This window comes from Microcaecilia unicolor, chromosome 6 (assembly GCF_901765095.1).
Source record: "Microcaecilia unicolor chromosome 6, aMicUni1.1, whole genome shotgun sequence".
Taxonomy (NCBI): domain Eukaryota; kingdom Metazoa; phylum Chordata; class Amphibia; order Gymnophiona; family Siphonopidae; genus Microcaecilia; species Microcaecilia unicolor.
Window position 1 is genome coordinate 168,061,000 of NC_044036.1, and position 20,616 is coordinate 168,081,615.

The following is a 20,616-nucleotide window of genomic DNA, read 5'->3' on the forward strand; positions in this document are numbered from 1 at the left end:
TTGTTTACTATCATGTTCACAATAACTTTCCTAAGAATGCATCCTCTGGGAAAAAATGTTCCACCTCCAGAAATATTGCCATGAGAAGCATTTTGACTTTCCTTTGGCAGTGTCTAAATATGGGTCAGGATGAATAAAGGTCTTTTCCCAACATGAAGGACACAGTTAGGTAGTTTTCTGGTAGTGTTTAATTTTATCATCACTTTAGATACAGAATTTATTTGGGGGGCTCAGCACACAAGGTAAGGGAGCTATGCACCTGGGAGCAATTTTGAAGTCCACTGCAGTGCCCCCTAGAGTGCCCAGTTGGTGTCCTGGCATGTGAGGGGGACCAGTGCACTACAAATGTTGGCTCCTCCCACGACCAAATGCCTTAGATTTGGCTGGGTTTGAGATGGCCGCCATTAGTTTCCATTATCGCAGAAAACCCATGGCGGCCATCTCTAAGGCCAGCCCAAATGTTGAGATTTGGCCAGCCCCGACCATATTTTTGAAACGAAAGATGGTTGGCTATCTTGTTTCGATAATACGGTCGGGGAGCTGCTTTACGGGGCTGGCCTTAAAGATGGCCGCCCTTATAGATGGCCAGCCCCGTTCGATTATGGCCCTCTATGCCAGCCTCAAATGTCATTCCCAGCTCCATCACAGCAGTATGCAGGTTCCTGGAGCAGTTTTTAGTGGGTGCAGTGCACTTCAGGCAGGTGGACTCAGGCCCCACCCCCCCCAGCTGTTACACTTGTGGTGGTAAATGTGAGCCATCCAAAACCCACTGTACCCACATGTAGGTGCCCCCCTTCACCCCTTAGGGCTATGATAGTGGTGTACAGTTGTGGGGAGTGGGTTTTGGGGGGGGGGCTGGGGGGCTCAGCACCAAAGGTAAGGGAGCTATGCACCTGGAAGCAATTTGTGAAGTCCACTGCAGTGCCCCCTAGGGTGCCCGGTTGGTGTCCTGGCATGTGAGGGGGACCAGTGCACTACGAATGCTGGCTCATCCTGTGACCAAAGGGCTTGCATTTGGTCGTTTTTGAGATGGGCGTCCTCGGTTTCCATTATCGGCGAAAATCGAGGTCGTCCATCTCCAAGGTTGACCATCTGAACATTTAGGTCGACTATCTCTTAGGTCGACCTAAATGTTGAGATTTGGGCGTCCCCGACCGTATTATCGAAATGAAAGATGGACGCCTATCTTGTTTTGATAATACGGGATGCCCCGCCACTTCAAGGGGACATCCTCAGAGATGGGCGCCCTTAGAGATGGGCGTCCCCATTCGAAAATGCCCCTCCACATCTCTCAGTTTAGTTTGTGGCATTCTTCTTGAAACACTCCACTGGCTTCTATTTGCATATACAAGATTTAGATTCAAGCTTCTTTAAATGCAGGCCTAACACATCTGAACTTATTCGCACCTTACAGCCCCTATTGTTTTCATATCCAATCCTTCCTTCACTATGGGGCGCTTTTACTAAGCTGCGGTAGGGCTACCACAGGGGTAGCGTGCACCAAATCTATGCTACCACCAGGGTAGCGTGTGCGCCCGGCAGTAGTTCTGAATTTGACGCATGCATTTTCCCACAGTAGAAAATCATTTTTCTTTTTCCTACTGCGGAGGCGTTCATCGGCAGTGCAGCCACATTGCCATGCGCTGCCTGATTACCAAGCGAGTAGTGAGTGAGCCCTTACCACCAAGTAAATAGGTGGTGGTAAGGGTTCATAAGTACATAAGTACTGGGAAAGACCATCGAGCCCAGCATCCTGTTTCCAACAGTGGCCAATCCAGGTCACAAATACCTGGCAAGATCTCATAAAAGTACAAGACGTTCTATACTGCTTATCCCAGAAATAGTGGATTTTCCCCAAGTCCAATTAATAACAGTCTATGGACTTTTCCTTTAGGAAGCTGCCGAAACCTTTTTAAAACTCCGCTAAGTCTTTACCACATTCTCTGGCAACGAATTTCAGAGTTTAATTACACGTTGAGTGAAGAAAAATTTTCTCTGATTTGTTTTAAATTTACTATATTGTAGCTTCATCGCATGCCCCCTAGTCCTAGTATTTTTGGAAAGCATGAACGGCCGCATGCTACTTTTAATATTAGCACACGGCCATTTACTGCCCCATTAAAAAAAGGCCGTTTTACCTGCCGAGGTCAAAAAATGACCCAGGGCGCGCCAAGTTCACACGCTCAAACTAGTGCAAGTCACTTTTTACCGCAGCTTACTAAATCTTTGCAGCCATACAGAAAAAGCAGATTGGTTCACCCACTTTGCCCATTTGTGCCTGTCTACTGTGCTGCTATGGGTCTTACTTGGAAGGGCTTTTGTTGGATATATTCTACACATACTTAAATTCTATTACTGCTTTGGTTCAGGTGAGATTCAATTTGAAAGTGTCCATAAGCAGCGGTAAGGAAAGAGGGGATAGGAACTCACATTCCTTCACCCCATCTAATCCTTCTTTCTCCTAAGGGACCCATACACCTTTGGGTCTCTGTACTGGCTTTCCAGCAGAAAAGCAAATTCAGCACTAGCCCTTCCAGCCCTTGCATATTATTTTAGATTCATTTTCAGGTCGTTTTTATACTTTCCCCCAATTACATTAGGGATTGCACTAGTAGGTCAAGAGTCTTGGGGGGGTGTTTCTACTACTACTACTACTACTATTTAGCATTTCTACAGCGCTACAAGGCGTACGCAGTGCTGCACAAACATAGAAGAAAGACAGTCCCTGCTCAAAGAGCTTACAATCTAATAGACAAAAAATAAAGTAAGCAAATCAAATCAATTAATGTGTACAGGAAGGAGGAGAGGAGAGTAGGTGGAGGCGATTGGTTACAAGTGGTTACGAGTCAAAAGCAATGTTAAAGAGGTGGGCTTTCAGTCTAGATTTAAAGGTGGCCAAGGATGGGGCAAGACGTAGGGGCTCAGGAAGTTTATTCCAGGCGTAGTGTGCAGCGAGACAGAAGGCGCGAAGTCTGGAGTTGGCAGTAGTGGAGAAGGGAACAGATAAGAAGGATTTATCCATGGAGCGGAGTGCACGGGAAGGGGTGTAGGGAAGGACGAGTGTGGAGAGATACTGGGGAGCAGTAGAGTGAGTACATTTATAGGTTAGTAGAAGAAGTTTGAACAGGATGCGAAAACGGATAGGGAGCCAGTGAAGCGACTTGAGGAGAGAGGTAAGCGACCCTGGCGGAAGACGAGACGGGCAGCAGAGTTTTGAACCGATTGGAGAGGGGAGAGGTGACTAAGTGGGAGGCCAGCAAGAAGCAGATTGCAGTAGTCTAAACGGGGGGTTGACAAGGGTGTGGATGAGGGTTTTGGTAGAGTGCTCGGAAAGAAAGGGGCGGATTTTACGGATGTTGTAAAGAAAGAAACGACAGGTCTTGGCGATCTGCTGGATATGAGCAGAGAAGGAGAGAGAAGAGTCAAAGATGACCCCAAGGTTTCGAGCTGAGGAGACAGGGAGAATGAGAGAGCCATCAACAGAAATAGAAAACGGGGGGAGTTTCTATAATAGATGTCCAGGGGTGTCTTTGGGGCAGTGGTGGTGGTGGGTTTGCTTGGGGGGGGGGGGTTTCCAGTAGTGACTTTGGAGTTGTGGTGGTGGTGGTGGGGGGCTTTGCTAGGGAAGGACAGTCCATGTGGCATTTCTTTGACCTCTGGCCCTTTTAAAATGACTGCTGGGAGCATCAGGCCACATTTTTCCATGAATAATGCAACTTATAAAACTCAATGCAAGTTGCATGATTCATTTACTGTGGGAGTTACTAACCTGTGGTGCTGGTGTGATTTTTACAACAGCTTAGTAACTTCCCCCCCTTAGTCAGCTAGATCCAGGGCTGGCTCAAGGCATAAGGTAGAAGAGGCACCGGCTCATTCTGCCAAACATCATAGGCACCAACAGCCTGGATCACAGGCTGTGTCCTTTTTTCTGCACAGTCACCAGCATCATTACAGGTTTAAACATGAGAACAGGTACTTTCACTTCTCATATTTAAACCTGGGGGTAGTACATCTTTCCTCAACCATGGGTCTTTGTGGTGCAGAAGTGATCCTCAGTTACTCCTGCATGTCACATTTCAAATGTTGCTGGCCAAAATGAAATAAAACAGGAAACTGAATTGAGATTTTCTATTTTGTTTCAAACAAATCAAATCCCTACTTGGTAAAATTCTCTGAAAAATTAAAATCCCACTAAATTCATTTTAGTTGCATCAGAGAAAAATCACATTGTCATGTAAACATAAATATTTTTCATTACCCACATGAGATGGAGTAAATATACATTCAAAAGGCTAAAATACGACCATTATAAGTGTTGTTTAAAATCTTACACGAGTTATGATATATGGTAAAGGGGGTCCACTAGCTTCCTCTTCTTGGGTGGAGCCAGCAAGCCTACGGGGCTCCCAGGGTTCCAGGACAGAATACTGCTGATTCTGGGACTCAGGGCCAAAGTATTTTATTGTCAAGGCAATTTCATACCAAAAATCATAATTAAGTCTTCATAACAAAAGGTACAGCCCTCTTAATATAGTCTTCAAAAGAAAAAGGTACAGTCCTCATAAGATAATCTTCAAAAGAAAAAAAGCTACAGTCCAGGTCCCAAAATCCCTCAACAAACGCTCAGGTCTTCTATTAGGGCATTAGCTTTCCACCTCCTTCAGAAGGGTTTAGTAAGAGTTCATCACACTTCCAATATAGCACAACAGTTCAGAACAAATCTTCATGGACAGTCTTTGCACATCAAACCAATACCACAAATCACCTGCCTTTTCACAGCACAGATCAGGGTTGGCAGTTTCTCCCATCTCTCAGCACCACGCCCGGTGTGGCCTCCTCTACTGCCTTCAAGTGCTGGGCAGGGCAACCTTTGAATTCTCCCACTCCATGGTAGCTGGCTCCTCTCCCTTAGGCAGCTCTAGTGGCAGGCTACTTCCTTCCTCCCCATACTCCATGGAATCTCTCTCTCCATTCGTCTCCCCTCTCTCCTGGTGACTGAGAGCCTCCAGGAAATCTGCTCTCCCCTTCTCACAACTGGGGGGAATTATATACTGATGGCGAAGCCAGGGAAACTGAGCTTCATCCTTCCCTCTCCCTTTAGTGGGGAAGGGAGTAACAGGCTCACTCTGCCTCGAGCCATTGCTCCCCCTGCTGGGACTGGGAATCCATTCCATCTTTTTAGGACTACTCTCCTCACTCATCCTTGAAAGGATCCGTAGTTCTGGGCTCAAGTGCTTCACTGGGGAATCCCTGGGGCTTGCCTTGTCACAATATGCAAAAATGTGTTGAATTTTAGTGCATTTCATTCTATGCTAGTCATCACAAAAATCTTGAAATTGAGCCATATTGGGGGAAAATTCTGTAAATGGTGCCAAAAATTAGGCACCAATAAAAAATCAGTGAGGAAAGATTAGTGAGCTCGACTCAGGAGACCTTGGGGTGTCCGAGGATCTGAAGATTAAGAAACAATGCGACAAGGTGGCGGCCGTGGCCAGAAGGATGCTAGGCTGCATAGAGAGGGTTATAACCAGCAGAAGAAAGGAGGTGTTGATGTCTCTCTACAAGTCATTGGTGAGGCCCCACTTGGAGTAGTGTGTTCAGTTTTGGAGGCCGTATCTTGCTAAAGATGGAAGTGGTGCACAGAAAAGCTACAAAAATGGTATGGGATTTGTGTTGCAAACTGTACGAGGAGAGACTTGCCGACCTGAACATGTACACCTTGGAGGAAAGGAGAAACAGGGGTGACATGATACAGACATTCAAATATTTCAAAGGTATTAATCTGCAAACAAACCTTTTCCGGAGACAGAAAGGCGATAGAACTAGAGGACATTAATTGAGGTTGAAGGGAGGCAGATTCAGGAGTAATGTCAGGAAGTATTTTTTCATGGAGAGGGTACATAAGTACATAAGAAATGCCACACTGGGAAAGACCAAGGGTCCATCGAGCCCAGCATCCTGTCCAAGACAGCAGCCAATCCAGGTCAAGGGCACCTGGCGAGCTTCCCAAATGTACAAACATTCTATACATGTTATTCCTGGAATTGTGGATTTTTCCTAAGTCCATTCAGTAGTGGTTTATGGACTTGTTCTTTAGGAAACCGTTTAACCCCTTTTTAAACTCTGCTAAGCTAACCGCCTTCACCACGTTCTGAGGCAATGAATTCCAGAGTTTAATTATGCGTTGGGTGAAGAAAGAGTTCTCCGATTTGTTTTAAATTTACTACACTGTAGTTTCATCGCATGCCCCCTAGTCCTAGTATTTTTGGAAAGCGTGAACAGACACTTCACATCCACCTGTTCCATTCCACTCATTATTTTATATACCTCTATCATGTCTCCCTTCAGCCGTCTCTTCTCCAAGCTGAAAAGCCCTCTCCTCCTTAGTCTTTCTTCATAGGGAAGTCATCCCATCCCCACTATCATTTTAGTCGCCCTTCGCTGCACCTTTTCCAATTCTACTAAATCTTGCTCTATCCAGAGTCAGATATCATATAACAAAAATAGCATGTGCAAATTTAGGTATGGACAACTCAGATAAGTTGTTATATGATATCTGACTCTGGATAGAGCAAGAGTATCTTGTATAATAGTGACAGCAATAGAGCTAATAACTGCAATTTATGATATTGGAATTTGGATAGAGCAAGAATATCTATGATACTAGTAACAGAAATAGAGAGGAGGTTTTTTGCCTATGATGCGAGTGAGTACTCCGTTAAACAACTGACAGTATACCTGCAGAATATGGAGACACATCACAATACTGAGGCTTTTTCCTCCGAAATAGAAAAAAAATAAGAAGTGTGTATGCTATTGATCACATCCTTGAAACAGACTAAGGATTCCAATAGATGAATATATGTCATAGGTGTGTCATCAAGTGATACACACACTTTATAGAACACTATCAGTTGTGCGTGTTGAATGGCGCAGTTAGGTGTGTCAACATAAACCAGCCATTCACATCACATTAGTAGGATGCCTGACTTTCAGCACGCCAAAGGAGCTTTTCGCTAGCATTCTATAACAAGTTAGATATGCCCCAAAAGTCATTATAAAATTGACTGTAAGTGTGCCCTGTTTTGACACCTACATTTTGGTGCCAATTTATAGAAGTGCCCCTTAGCTCCCTGATTCTGTAAAAGATGCCCAAAATAGCGTGTGCAAATTTAGGCACGGTGCCGATTTGTGCGTGCAATTTAATAAGATAAGGAGCCAATTAGTGCCAATAATTGGCTTTTTAACAAGCAATTATTGGCACTAATTAGATTCCATTAGATGTTACATGCATACAGTTAGGTGTATGATCTGTGCCTAAATCTTATGTGTGCAGAAAGGGGGCGCAGAAAGGGGATGATCATGGGCATTTAGAATGGGGGTGTGGTTTTGAGTTACGCGTGCAATTACAGGGTGCTCTGTGTGTAAATTTAGGCAGAGACATTTGCACCACCTTTCCATTGGTGCAAATGGAGGTGCCTAAATTTCAACATGACCATAACGCTTAAGTGTTACTCTGTAAACTGCGCCAAACTTTAGGTGCAGCTTATAGAATAACACTTAAGCGGGTTTTATCGGTGCTGATTTGACTGAATCTACTCCTAAGTCTTTTCTTCCATTCTGCACCTGTGATTAAAAAAAAAAAGTTTAGTAAACCAGATCCAAAATGGGTAAATGCCTTTATTATATTTGGCCTATAGTAACATAGGAAATGATGGCAAATTGGCTGAGCTAGTGCCCAGTTATTCCAATCCACATTTCTAAGAATATTTCCCCACAAGTCACATTTGTTGATACTCTCACTGGTTCTCTTCCATTCTGGAAGTTCAATTTGTTACTATAAAGAAACAGTTCAATATTCAGATGCCGCAGTCAGCATCTTTTGAAAATACTGACTGTGGTGGTCAAAAATATATGGATATTCAGGCCCACTGTTTGAATTGGAGCTGATGCTGAATATCTAGATAACGTAGTCAATATTCAGTCTGTTATCTGGAAAACTTATTCAGAAAACATCACATAGGGGATCTTTTACTAAACCACATGGGCACCCAATGCACGCCAATTTGGAACTACTGCCTTTCTACCACATAGTAGTAGTAGTAATTTCATTTTTATGTGTGTCCACTATGCGTGCCGGAAAATATATTTTATTTTCCGGCGCACGGTGCTAACTGGGCGGTAATCAGCATTGTGTGCACGCTGATGATTACTGCCCACTTAACACATGAGACCTTACTGCTAAGTGAATGGGTGGCGGTAAGGTCTCAGGTCCAACATGGACAAGCGCCAATTTTTATTTTGCCGCACATCCATTTTTGGCCAAAAAAAAGGCCTCTTTTGCAGATGCACTGAAAAATGGACCTGTGCGCATCCAATACATGCATCTACACCAGCGCAGGACACTTTTCGACGCACCTTAGTAAAGGGACCCCATAGCCTTTTAAATGGTGGCGCTGTCCGGATAAGTTTAGGACCTCCTTGGCTCTGCCAACGATCCACCCTGGCACTATCTGCACAGTGCAGATGAGGTCTGTAAGGATTTCAGAGGCACTTTCTGTATAGTGCGTCTGAATATCCTGGTTAGCAGATGCTGTTAATCCAGATTAGTGCTTTTGAATATTTACCTGACAGCTATTAAACTTCAATCAAAGAAAGCTTTGCTAAATACATATGGAAATACCTCTAGCAGCCACACTGAAGAAAAGTCCCTGTGGGTGCTGCAAAGTTCTATTAAACATTGTGGTCTTTTGATGGAAGCATTACTTAAAATATTTCAAGCTCATTATAGTATGACTGACTCATTTATTAACCAGCTATAAAGGCAACAAAATCACATTCTTTTGTTGAAATGCTGAGTCATGCAGTAGATTTCAGCTGAATGTTTGCACAGTTCCTCTCTTTTATCAGAAGAAACTCAATTGTAGGCACTTCCCTTACTAAACAAGAAAAAAAACCAACACGTGGGCACACACATGCACAAATACATACATATATACACACAGGTATCTATGTAATCTCCTGGGAAAACCAGAATGGAGTTGAGTCCAGGTGAGATTCCCCCAAGGGATTACTGAATTTAACTATATCTGGCTTCTAACCAGAGGCTGGGAGGAGTGAGGAGAGTGGTTACTGGCTGGGGGGAGGGGTATATCCAGCCAATTGGTATGTGGTGGTGATGGAAGGGTTCAGTGTGGTACATTAATGCGAGAGGGGAAATGGTACTGTAATGATTAACAGATTGATGTCATTGGGGGGAGTGATGTGGTAGAATAAAAGTGTCTGCCATTTTGTGCTCAAGGTCTGTGGTTGCCCGAACCCCTGCCAGGATCCGTGGAGTGAGGGGTGGGGGGTATCTTACCTGGCACAATAAGCAGGGGTTGCAGAGATAGGGTAATCTCTGCTGGAAGATCAGGGGTTGAAGCAAGAAGGCTCCTGGGGTAGGAGAAAGATTACCCCCCTCGCAAGAGGAACAGGGAGAAGCCTGTTTTGGCGCCAGAGGAGAGTGAGAGGAACTGCACCTCTAGTGAAAAGGGACAGGGAGCTCTGGTCCGATACAGTGTGGCAGCTGGAAAGAAGCCCAGTGGGACGCTTGTTTAGCAAGGTAGCGGACAATCTTCAGCCCCGGATTGTCCGGTGGGATGGACTCGGAGGATTGAGAACTGAATGGGCACTGAAAGGGATTACCACCCCTCCCCCCCAGGGAATAAAGAGTTGATATTGTTAAATTGACTTGTTGTTGAAAGTTCCTGTTCAAAGTTTATAGTTCTGACAGTAAAAGTTCAAGAGTTTTAAAAGCAACTTCTGGAGTGAGAATTCATTTTTTTTCCCCCTGGGACTGCGTTAAAATGATAAAGGTGGTGGTTTGAACTCTACGGCATACCGGGATTTAGCCCAGCCCTGGCCTGCGTCCCAGTTCATCAGTCATTACATTTTGTATGGTCTGGTCCGGGTTTCTGACCCAAAGAGATTAGAAGCGTCCAGGACAGTCTGGAGGGGACCAGGGTTACATCTGTATATAGACACACACATACACATGTAGACACATGTATATAAAATGCATACCAAAAATTTATTAGGATTTAGCTCACACCTTTTTCATTATTAGCTCAAGGTGAGTCACATTCAGGTACACTGGGTATTTCTCTGTCCCAGGAGGGCTCACAATCTAAGTTTGTACCTGAGGCAATGGAGGGTTAAGTGACTTGCCCAAGATCACAAAGAGCAGCAGCAGGATTTAAACTGGCCACCTCTGGATTGCAAGACCAGTGCTCTAACCCATTAGGCCACTCCTATATAATGTTTACTTAGAGCTAACTACTAGTGACTCTGCACCACTATATATAACATCACTTAAAAAAAGAAACTTCAAAGCTCCAGGATCTTGTATATATCACATTTACCATCCTTACATCATTATCACAGGTTTCAGCCTGAAAATAATGAATGCTGGAAAAACTCCCTGGCTTTAACTTTGTACTACAAGGGAGAAAACCAGCAAATCAGAAAACTTATCTCAGTCCTGAAATCACACTGGCATTACAGCAGAGCATGCCATATTTTCAGAAGCAGTCCAGCAAACCATGGGTAGCAGCTCTCCAAGGGACCCTCCCTCGAGGTATAAAGTTCAAAATTCAGAAAAAAGCAGCAATAGAATTAATGTACACAGCTCACCAGCTTAGAAAACTTCAACAAGGACACCTTGTTTCTCCATAGCTCATCAGGAGGCGGACCTTTACAAGCTGAGAAAAGCACCAAGATGGCATAGGAGACAGGTTTTTCAAGTAATGGTCATGCATTTTTGCTGCACGCCAGGACCCTTTTTACTGCAGCAGGTAAAAATCCCCTAAATATGACATGGACATGCGTTAAGATTATTCTTACCGCATGGCCATGGGGGGAGGGAGGGAGCACTTACCACCACCCACTGATGTGGCGGTAAGGGCTCCCAGCGGTATCCGATTACCGCTGGGTTAGCACCACGCTAGAAATTATGGAATTATTTTTTTGTAGCACTAGAAATGGTGCACGCTTGAGGCAGAACTACCGCCAGCGGCTGCATTGGACCGGCGGTATTTCTGGGTTGCCGCGCAGGATGCCCATTGCCACGCGGCAACCCTTCTAAAAAAATTAGAAGTGCATCGATTTTTTACTCATTCTAAAACTACAAAGACTAGGGGACACTCGAGGAAGTTGCATGGAAATACTTTTTAAACAAATAGGAGGAGATATTTTTTTCACTCAATGAATAGTTAAGCTCTGGAACTCTTTGCCAGAGGATGTGGTAACAACGGTTAGCGTATCTGGGTTTAAGAAAAGTTTGGACAAATTCCTGGAGGAAAAGTCCATAGTCTGCTATTGAGACAGACATGGGGAAGCAACTACTTGCCCTGGGATTAGTAGCATGGAATGTTGCAACTATTTGAGATTCTGAATGGAATCTTGCTACACTTTGGGGTTCTACCTACTTGCCCTGGGATTGGTAACATGGAATGTTGCAACTATGTGAGATTCTGAATAGAATGTTGCTACTCTTTGGGGTTCTACATGGAATGTTTCTGCTAATTGGGTTTTTGCCAGGTACTTGTGACCTGGCTTGGCCACTATTTGGAAAACTGGATACGGGGCTAGATGGACCATTGGACTGACCCAGTATGACTACTCTTATGCTCTTATGCCTGAGCCTGTCCCATGTAAGCCATTTTAAGCTGTGGTAAGCGCACGGTAGTGCTTACCACAGCTTAATAAAAAGACTCCTTAGGAAAACCTCTGTGATTTGATTTATTCATTTCATATATTTAATTTACACCCAGAGGCAACAAAGCAGTTCACAGCATTACAATAAAAGAAACTAAAACATTACAAAATATGTCTTCCAAGAGCATTACAATACAAAAAGAAGTAGCCTGTATAATTACATTGCAAATATTTAAATTGCTCTGTTCACATTATACTAACTCAGCTGCAGATAGTTTATAGACACAAAATATAACACTGAGTATAAAGCCAAGTTTTCACAGCTTTACAAAAATGCAAATAATTACTCAGGCTTCTAATGTCCTCAGATATCTGATTCTAAAAGCAAAGGTTCAAAATGGGAAAATACTTGTTTCATAGTAGATCTCAGCTTGATCGTGGACAAAGAAGGAAGTTCTAACGAAGTTAACTGAGAAGATTGTAATCTAAATGAAACATACTTATTCATTAATGTAGTAAGGTAACTAGGTATACTCAGCCAAAAGGCTTTAAAGACCACAGACAGAATCCTGTGGACAGGAAAATATTTGAGTGTAACTCACCTGCTTAAACCACACTGAGCAGGTCATCCAACGATATTCAGCGGCACTAATCCGGGAAGTGTTGCTGAATATTGGCTCTGACCAACCTGATACAGTCCAGATAGTGCTGGTGCAGATTTGGAAGATATGGGGACACTGTTTATATTCAGAGCCCATTCCCGCATACCTAATTGGGCAGATAGGACCAAGGAGGTTTGATAACAGGAGATGGCATGACAAACAGTTGCTTCCCATGGCTGTCTCAATAGCAGACTATGGACTTTTCCTGCAGGAATTTATCCAAATCTTTTAAAAACCCAAATTCGCTAACGACTATTACCACATTCTCCGGCAAAGAGTTCCAGAGCTTAAAAATATTTCCATGTAAATTCCTCGAGTGTCCCCTAGTCTTTGGACTTTTGGAACAAGTGAAAAATCGATTTACTTCTACTCATTCTCATGTGCTCTATTTCAATGGCTCCTAAGGTAGATGTTGCCTTAATAATTCAGCTAGTGGCAGAAAGGAGAGCTGGAGAAGGGAGATAAGAGCCACCACTGCCCTCATAAACCTGTTTATTCTCCTTAGCCCCTGTGCATGACTTGCAGTCAGCAAGAGGAGAGAGGAGTTGGTGAGTATTTGCTGCTTCCACTGTTCCCTCTAAACTGAGCAGAAGTCCTCCACCTATAGTCCTGTGAGTGTGTGTGTGTGGGGGGGGGGGGGGGGGGGGGAGGAGGGGTGCTGTCTCCAGGGAACCTGGAGTGGTGTAGAAACAGTATAAGTAAATCGATTTTTTATTTGTTCCAAAAGTACCAAGACTAGGGGACACTCGAGAAAGTTACATGGAAATACTTTTAAAACAAATAGGAGGAAATATTTTTTTTCACTCAACGAATAGTTGAGCTCTGGAAGTCTTTGCCACAGGATGTAGTAACAGCAGTTAGTGTATCTGGGTTTAAAAAAAGGTTTGGACAAATTCCTGGAGGAAAAGTCCATAGCCTGCTATTGAGGCAGACATGGGAAGCAACTGCTTGCCCTTGGATTTGTAGTATGGATTGTTGCCACAATTTGGGTTTCTACCAGATACTTGTGACCTGGCTTGGCCACTGTTTGGAAAACAGGATACTGGGCTAGATCAACCATTGGTCTGACCCAGTATTGCTACTCTTATGTTCTTATGTTAACCTGCCTGTCCCTAGAGATTGAAAATACAATATTGAAGCACAGCTCCCCACTGGAAGCAATGCAGTTCGAGCTTAGAGGGAACAGAGGCTGCTTCCTTCTCTGTGGTTTTCCTCTGTAGTCACAGGGTGCATCTATGGGAGTTTTAAAATGCATGTATATCTGAAAGGAGGAGGCCCAACATGCTTCTTTGCCTAGGGTCCACCAAAGGGTTTATCTTGCACTGCGTAGATGCCCTATGTAAAATGGGGTTTCACATTTCCTAATGCCTACACAGGAATGCACAAGTGTCCTGCCACTTGTATTTTCAGCAGATCTCTGACTCTTAGAGACCTGCATTTCCTTTCTTCCTTCCTTACCTATAGCTGGTTCAATTTCCATCCCTTCTCTCTGGCTGCCCTCTCACCATGACCTGAGATCCTGTGCTGGTGCTGTTGTACTGTATTCACAAGGCAGTTTCATAGGTACTGAGTCTGCCCATGCTCTGTGCTCAGAGATGCTGTGGTGGCCCCCATGCACATTGCTTTGTGAGAATGGTAATGCCAACACTGGAGCTCTGAGGTCAAGTGAGATTCGGGAAGAACCAAAGAACCAACCACATAGGGGGGTGAGGGAAGGAGCCAGGTCAGGATTAGGGTTGCCAACTGGGTCCAGGTTAACTCAACAGGATTGATCCAGTCTTGGATTTACCCCATTGCATGCAGGAACTTGTAGTTCTGATTGTCCCATTGCATTCCTGAAGAAAAGCAAGACTACAAGTCCCTGCAGCCAATGGAGTAAATGAAGAACGAAATCCCACAAATCAACAAGACAAAAAAACAGGAGTGGGAAGTGGACCAATGACTCGAGAGACTGGGACAGCAGGGTAAAACGAGAAAAAAACTTTATTACAGACTCAACACAGATCCGCGTTTCAGCCACAAACCTGCCTCAGGAGTCTTCGTGAGATGTAGTTGAAAGGAATGCTCTGCAGCAAGAGCTGTACTATTTGCGCTTTTCCATCGATGCTCCAGTGAGAGAGCTGAATTATGCACCTTTGAGATTGCATACTTTCAGGTCTTTTTCAAGACCACCCAATCTTTCAGATGCATTCTTTTCAACTACATCTCACGAAGACTCCTGAGGCAGGCCTGTGGCAGAAACACGGATTTGTGTCGAGTCTGTAATAAAGTTTTGTTTCTCGTTTTACCCTCCAGTCCCAGTCTCTGGAGTCATTGGTCCACTTCCCACTACTGTTTTTTTGTCCAATGAAGTAAACCCAGGACTGAATCAACCCTGTCTGGTGAATCTGGAGCCCGTTGGCCATCTTAGACAAGATTGGATATCTGAAAGGCAGTGAGAGGGGGCTAACTATAGGAGCAGGAGAATGTGTTTCATGTGCAAAATGTCTCCTGAAAAACTGTGAGGCTAAAGGCCTAATTCTATATTTGGCATTCAAAATTGCATGTGGAAATTTTGGGTGTGCCCAATTTCTGTGCACAATATAACAGAATAACAAGCCAATTAGTGCCAATAATTGGACACTAATAATCAATTATCATCACTAATCGCCATAAATTAACATTTACATGCCCATGTTTAGGTGCCAGGATCCGTGCATACATTTTACGCGTGGATCCAAAAGGGGGCACAGCCATGGGAGGGAATCAAGGGTGAATCAAGGGCATTCCTAGAATTTACATGCAGTTTTATAGGATAAGCGAGATCCATGCATAATTTAGGCGTGACAATTTGCACCAGGTTTTACTTGGTATAGATCTTCGCACCTAAAATTGGTCACGGATCCTGATGGCAAACGCTATTCTATAAACAGCGTCCATCTCTGAGCGCTGTTCACAGAATAGCACTAAATGTTTTGGTGCCATATGTACAATTGTGGCCATGCAGAAGCATTTCAGGGAGCACTGTTTTAGTGATGAAGGGCTGGGTTATGATGTAAATGAGCATTTTATTTAAAATGCAAATACATGTATAGAATTCATGCACACATTTGCGCTTTCTTCGGAGCAGGTGTATATTTGAGCATTTAAATTTGTATGCCACTAGCCTTGGCCCTGGGAAGTCATTTTATAAATGCACATACCTATGTTTCCTTTATAAAAATAGGAATAAAGTTTTGGAACTTTGCCATAGTCACCTTTTCATAAAATAACCCCCACTTGTTTTCTGGAGGCTGTAATGTTTTGGGACAAATCGAGCTCTTACTGAATAGGATGAGCTTAGAGGTTTGTATTGTGTATATGGACTTAAGAGCAGGTGACAGTAGACCTGCCTGTCATAATTGTAACCTATAGCTGATTGTTTTACATAGATAATATTTGCTTTTTATTGCTAAATATATTTTAGACGTGGACTTCTCAATCCAAGCCCCTTAGCACTTATAGGCACTATCAGTATTTTATGCCATGTCTGATAGGCACCAAAAGGAGGCTAGTTTTTGCAGCATAAAAATGTGAAGAGTCTCAGGTTTAGGAAAGGACCAATCCCCCTTTGAGTTGCCTATTATTTTTTCAAAAGGGGATTTCCTGTTGAATGATTCAGTAGATGCTTCCATTTGGGATGGCCATTAGTTTATTACTTATTTAGTCTCATCCATTATAAGGTGTACTAATCATCCATTATAAGGTGTACTAAGAATTTTAATAAATTACAACAGAGAAAAACACATAAAGCCTAATGTAGAATTATTTTATTAGCACAGTTACATGTACCTTGTGCATGTAAGTGCACAGAAAAGTGGCATGTGCGTGTAAGTGCAGTATGCACTATTCTGTAAGGTACGTGTTCTAGTGTGTAATTGCAAATGGGTGGAGCATGGGAGAAGCATGTGGGTGTCTTCAACTTATGCACACAATATATAGAATACTATCAGTCATGCGCATAGCATGGGGCCCATAGAGTATTCATTTAAGTTTCCATTGACCTGGCATAAAATGGTCACGCCTAAATTTAGTGCTTACACTAATATTCTATAATAGAATCTTGACTCCCAGATGCTGTCATTGAATAGGTGATCCCTGTGTATCACTGGGAGCCAATTACAAGTTCTTAACAGCATGCCTTGCGTAATTGAATATAGTCTTATGCAATAAAATGGGTATAAATTTTAAAAATCCCATGATTTTTACATAGTAAGTGAAGACCTGTACGGTCCATCCAGTCTGCCCAACAAGATAAACTCATTTTACTTGATATGTGATACTTCATATATATTAGAAACTATTAATTATAAATCAATACTCTGTATCTCAGTTGCAAATTTAGCACTCATATCAATTGTTTTATATTCATTAAAAAATAGCCTCAAAAGCCCAGGGTACCTTTAAACTAGGACACCAACTATAATGGCTAACATCATAGGCTCCTCCACCTTCCGAAAACACCTACAGAATAAAAACTTCCCAATGTTTTAATAATGGAAGAAAAAATCTGTAGTTAAAAAATGGAAAGAGGGGTGATAACTTTAACAAATGTTTGATTTAAGTGCTTAACCATGTATTTTAATTTAGAAATTGAAAAACTTGTGTTAATAAGAATGTTAAGAAGATCTCAGAACAAAAAAAGCACCTTCTTTAACTCAGCTTTTAAGTGAAAGAATAAACTAATGTTTCACTCCTATGATAGATAGTATATATATACCCAAGTTTGATTTCTCCTTGCCATTCTCAGGGCACAGACCGTGTAAGTCTGCCCAACACTCTTCTTGTACTAAAAGTTCTGAAGCTAACGTCGAAGCCCCTTAAAATTTACACTCAAGCCCATTCCTATCTATTGAGTCATGATCAGGGCGTAGACCATAGAAGTCTGCCCGTACCAGTTTCACTTCCCAATTATCAGCATCGCCATCCAATCTCCGCTAAGATTCTGTGGATCCATTCCTTCTAAACAGGATTCTTGAGACACAATAATGCACAAAGCGGGAATTTATCACTGTGAGCTCCTGTTAAGATGGGTTATTTTACCATAAGTCATGCTCTTTTAGCACAGGGTCCCATTTTATGCAATGAGAAACTAGCCTCAACCCACCCCCCCACCAATAAAAACCCTAAAAACCTATTTCATAGGACTTAAGAAGAAGAGCAGTAAATGGTCATCTGTCTGTTCAGGATTTCAAGACAATGTCTAAGCATTTGGGGATCCCATTCATCTACTTTCTGACAAAGTCTACAAGTGGAAAAAGTTGAAAATGAAAGTATCTAGGTGCAGTTGTCTTGTCAAGTCTACCCCAAGAACAAGCTGGAAATTCATCCATGAATCCCAGACTACAATCTAAGGATCTGCAGGCCCTTCACTGTGGATGACATGAAGCTTCATGCATATACCATCAAGTAAAAAATGAATGGGAATAGTGTTTATGGAAGGATAACTAGGAAGAAATCACTGTGCTCTAAAGGAACACTGCTGCCCAATTTAGGTTTGCCAAATAGCATCTGGATTACTACAAGAGTTCTGCATAATATTCTCTGGATGGATGAGTAAAAACCTGAAATTTTTAGTCACAACAACAACAATTTCCTTTCAAAGTAAAGGTTTTATTTCAACTGTCAAACATGGTGGTGGAGGTATCATGGTGTGGGCTGCTTTGCTTCACCATCATCTGGATGGCTTGCCATCATTGATGGAATTATGAATTCTGCTTTATATCACTAAGCACATAGGGCCTTATTCTATAAAGGTTATATTCCTAATACATGAGCATAATTTACGTTCCTAAATTTATGCTCCTAAATTACAAGCATAATCTATTTTGGAGCATAGAGTATGCTCATAATTTTTGAGCATACGTTTTAGGCCTTTATAGAATAAGACCCTATGGGGAAACACAGACCCACTCATGCTCCACCCACCTGTACACCTTCCTTGCAGTAAGGTGTTATGACACATACAGTGGTGGAAATAAGTATTTGATCCCTTGCTGATTTTGTAAGTTTGCCCACTGACAAAGACATGAGCAGCCCATAATTGAAGGGTAGGTTATTGGTAACAGTGAGAGATAGCACATCACAAATTAAATCCGGAAAATCACATTGTGGAAAGTATATGAATTTATTTGCATTCTGCAGAGGGAAATAAGTATTTGATCCCCCACCAACCAGTAAGAGATCTGGCCCCTACAGACCAGGTAGATGCTCCAAATCAACTCGTTACCTGCATGACAGACAGCTGTCGGCAATGGTCACCTGTATGAAAGACACCTGTCCACAGACTCAGTGAATCAGTCAGACTCTAACCTCTACAAAATGGCCAAGAGCAAGGAGCTGTCTAAGGATGTCAGGGACAAGATCATACACCTGCACAAGGCTGGAATGGGCTACAAAACCATCAGTAAGACGCTGGGCGAGAAGGAGACAACTGTTGGTGCCATAGTAAGAAAATGGAAGAAGTACAAAATGAGTGTCAATCGACAAAGATCTGGGGCTCCACGCAAAATCTCACCTCGTGGGGTATCCTTGATCATGAGGAAGGTTAGAAATCAGCCTACAACTACAAGGGGGGAACTTGTCAATGATCTCAAGGCAGCTGGGACCACTGTCACCACGAAAACCATTGGTAACACATTACGACATAACGGATTGCAATCCTGCAGTGCCCGCAAGGTCCCCCTGCTCCGGAAGGCACATGTGACGGCCCGTCTGAAGTTTGCCAGTGAACACCTGGATGATGCCGAGAGTGATTGGGAGAAGGTGCTGTGGTCAGATGAGACAAAAATTGAGCTCTTTGGCATGAACTCAACTCGCCGTGTTTGGAGGAAGAGAAATGCTGCCTATGACCCAAAGAACACCGTCCCCACTGTCAAGCATGGAGGTGGAAATGTTATGTTTTGGGGGTGTTTCTCTGCTAAGGGCACAGGACTACTTCACCGCATCAATGGGAGAATGGATGGGGCCATGTACCGTACAATTCTGAGTGACAACCTCCTTCCCTCCGCCAGGGCCTTAAAAATGGGTCGTGGCTGGGTCTTCCAGCACGACAATGACCCAAAACATACAGCCAAGGCAACAAAGGAGTGGCTCAGGAAGAAGCACATTAGGGTCATGGAGTGGCCTAGCCAGTCACCAGACCTTAATCCCATTGAAAACTTATGGAGGGAGCTGAAGCTACGAGTTGCCAAGCGACAGCCCAGAACTCTTAATGATTTAGAGATGATCTGCAAAGAGGAGTGGACCAAAATTCCTCCTGACATGTGTGCAAACCTCATCATCAACTACAGAAGACGTCTGACCGCTGTGCTTGCCAACAAGGGTTTTACCACCAAGTATTAGGTCTTGTTTGCCAGAGGGATTAAATACTTATTTCCCTCTGCAGAATGCAAATAAATTCATATACTTTCCACAATGTGATTTTCCGGATTTAATTTGTGATGTGCTATCTCTCACTGTTACCAATAACCTACCCTTCAATTATGGGCTGCTCATGTCTTTGTCAGTGGGCAAACTTACAAAATCAGCAAGGGATCAAATACTTATTTCCACCACTGTAGGTGCTACCTTATAGAATAGCACCTAGTACACATAAGTGTCTATCAATTAATGGTGCCTTTGATGCATGTAAGTGGCACCAGTTTATAAAATTGTCCCATTTCTCTACAGGTTAAACCTCATTGAAGAGGTGCACTTTTCGCACTTAACAACACCTTATCAAAGAACCCAGAACTAGCATAGTTTCAGAAACCCTGGGCAAAAAGCAACCATCTAAAATGCTGCAAATGTGACATCAAGCACCATTCTATTTGAACTGCATTCCAAAGATGTGGGAAATGACCTTTTTGTAGTGTTAAGGAAATAACTTGATGTTTTATACAGAACAGGAGAGCCTTGGAATTCTCTGCAGCCATGAAGAAACAGAAGAGTCAAATTATGACTCTTGCTAGTTCCACTTTGGAAGAATTAAGACTTGATCCATTTGGAGTTCAAACCAGATGCAAATGCCAAACCCATCGCTGGTACCTATCAAAGGATAGAAACAAGCTGGAAGGATGACTAAGTCAGAAAGGGCAAGTATTGAAGGCAGGTATCATTGAATTCAAAGGAACTAGTCAATATGTCTTCCTGTGGAGTACTGGATCAATATATTGCTATCCCCAACTGTTCAGGAAGAATTTTCTTTGATTTTTTTACTGACTAACCGAGAAATGTGGATTCAACTGAAGTTGTATTT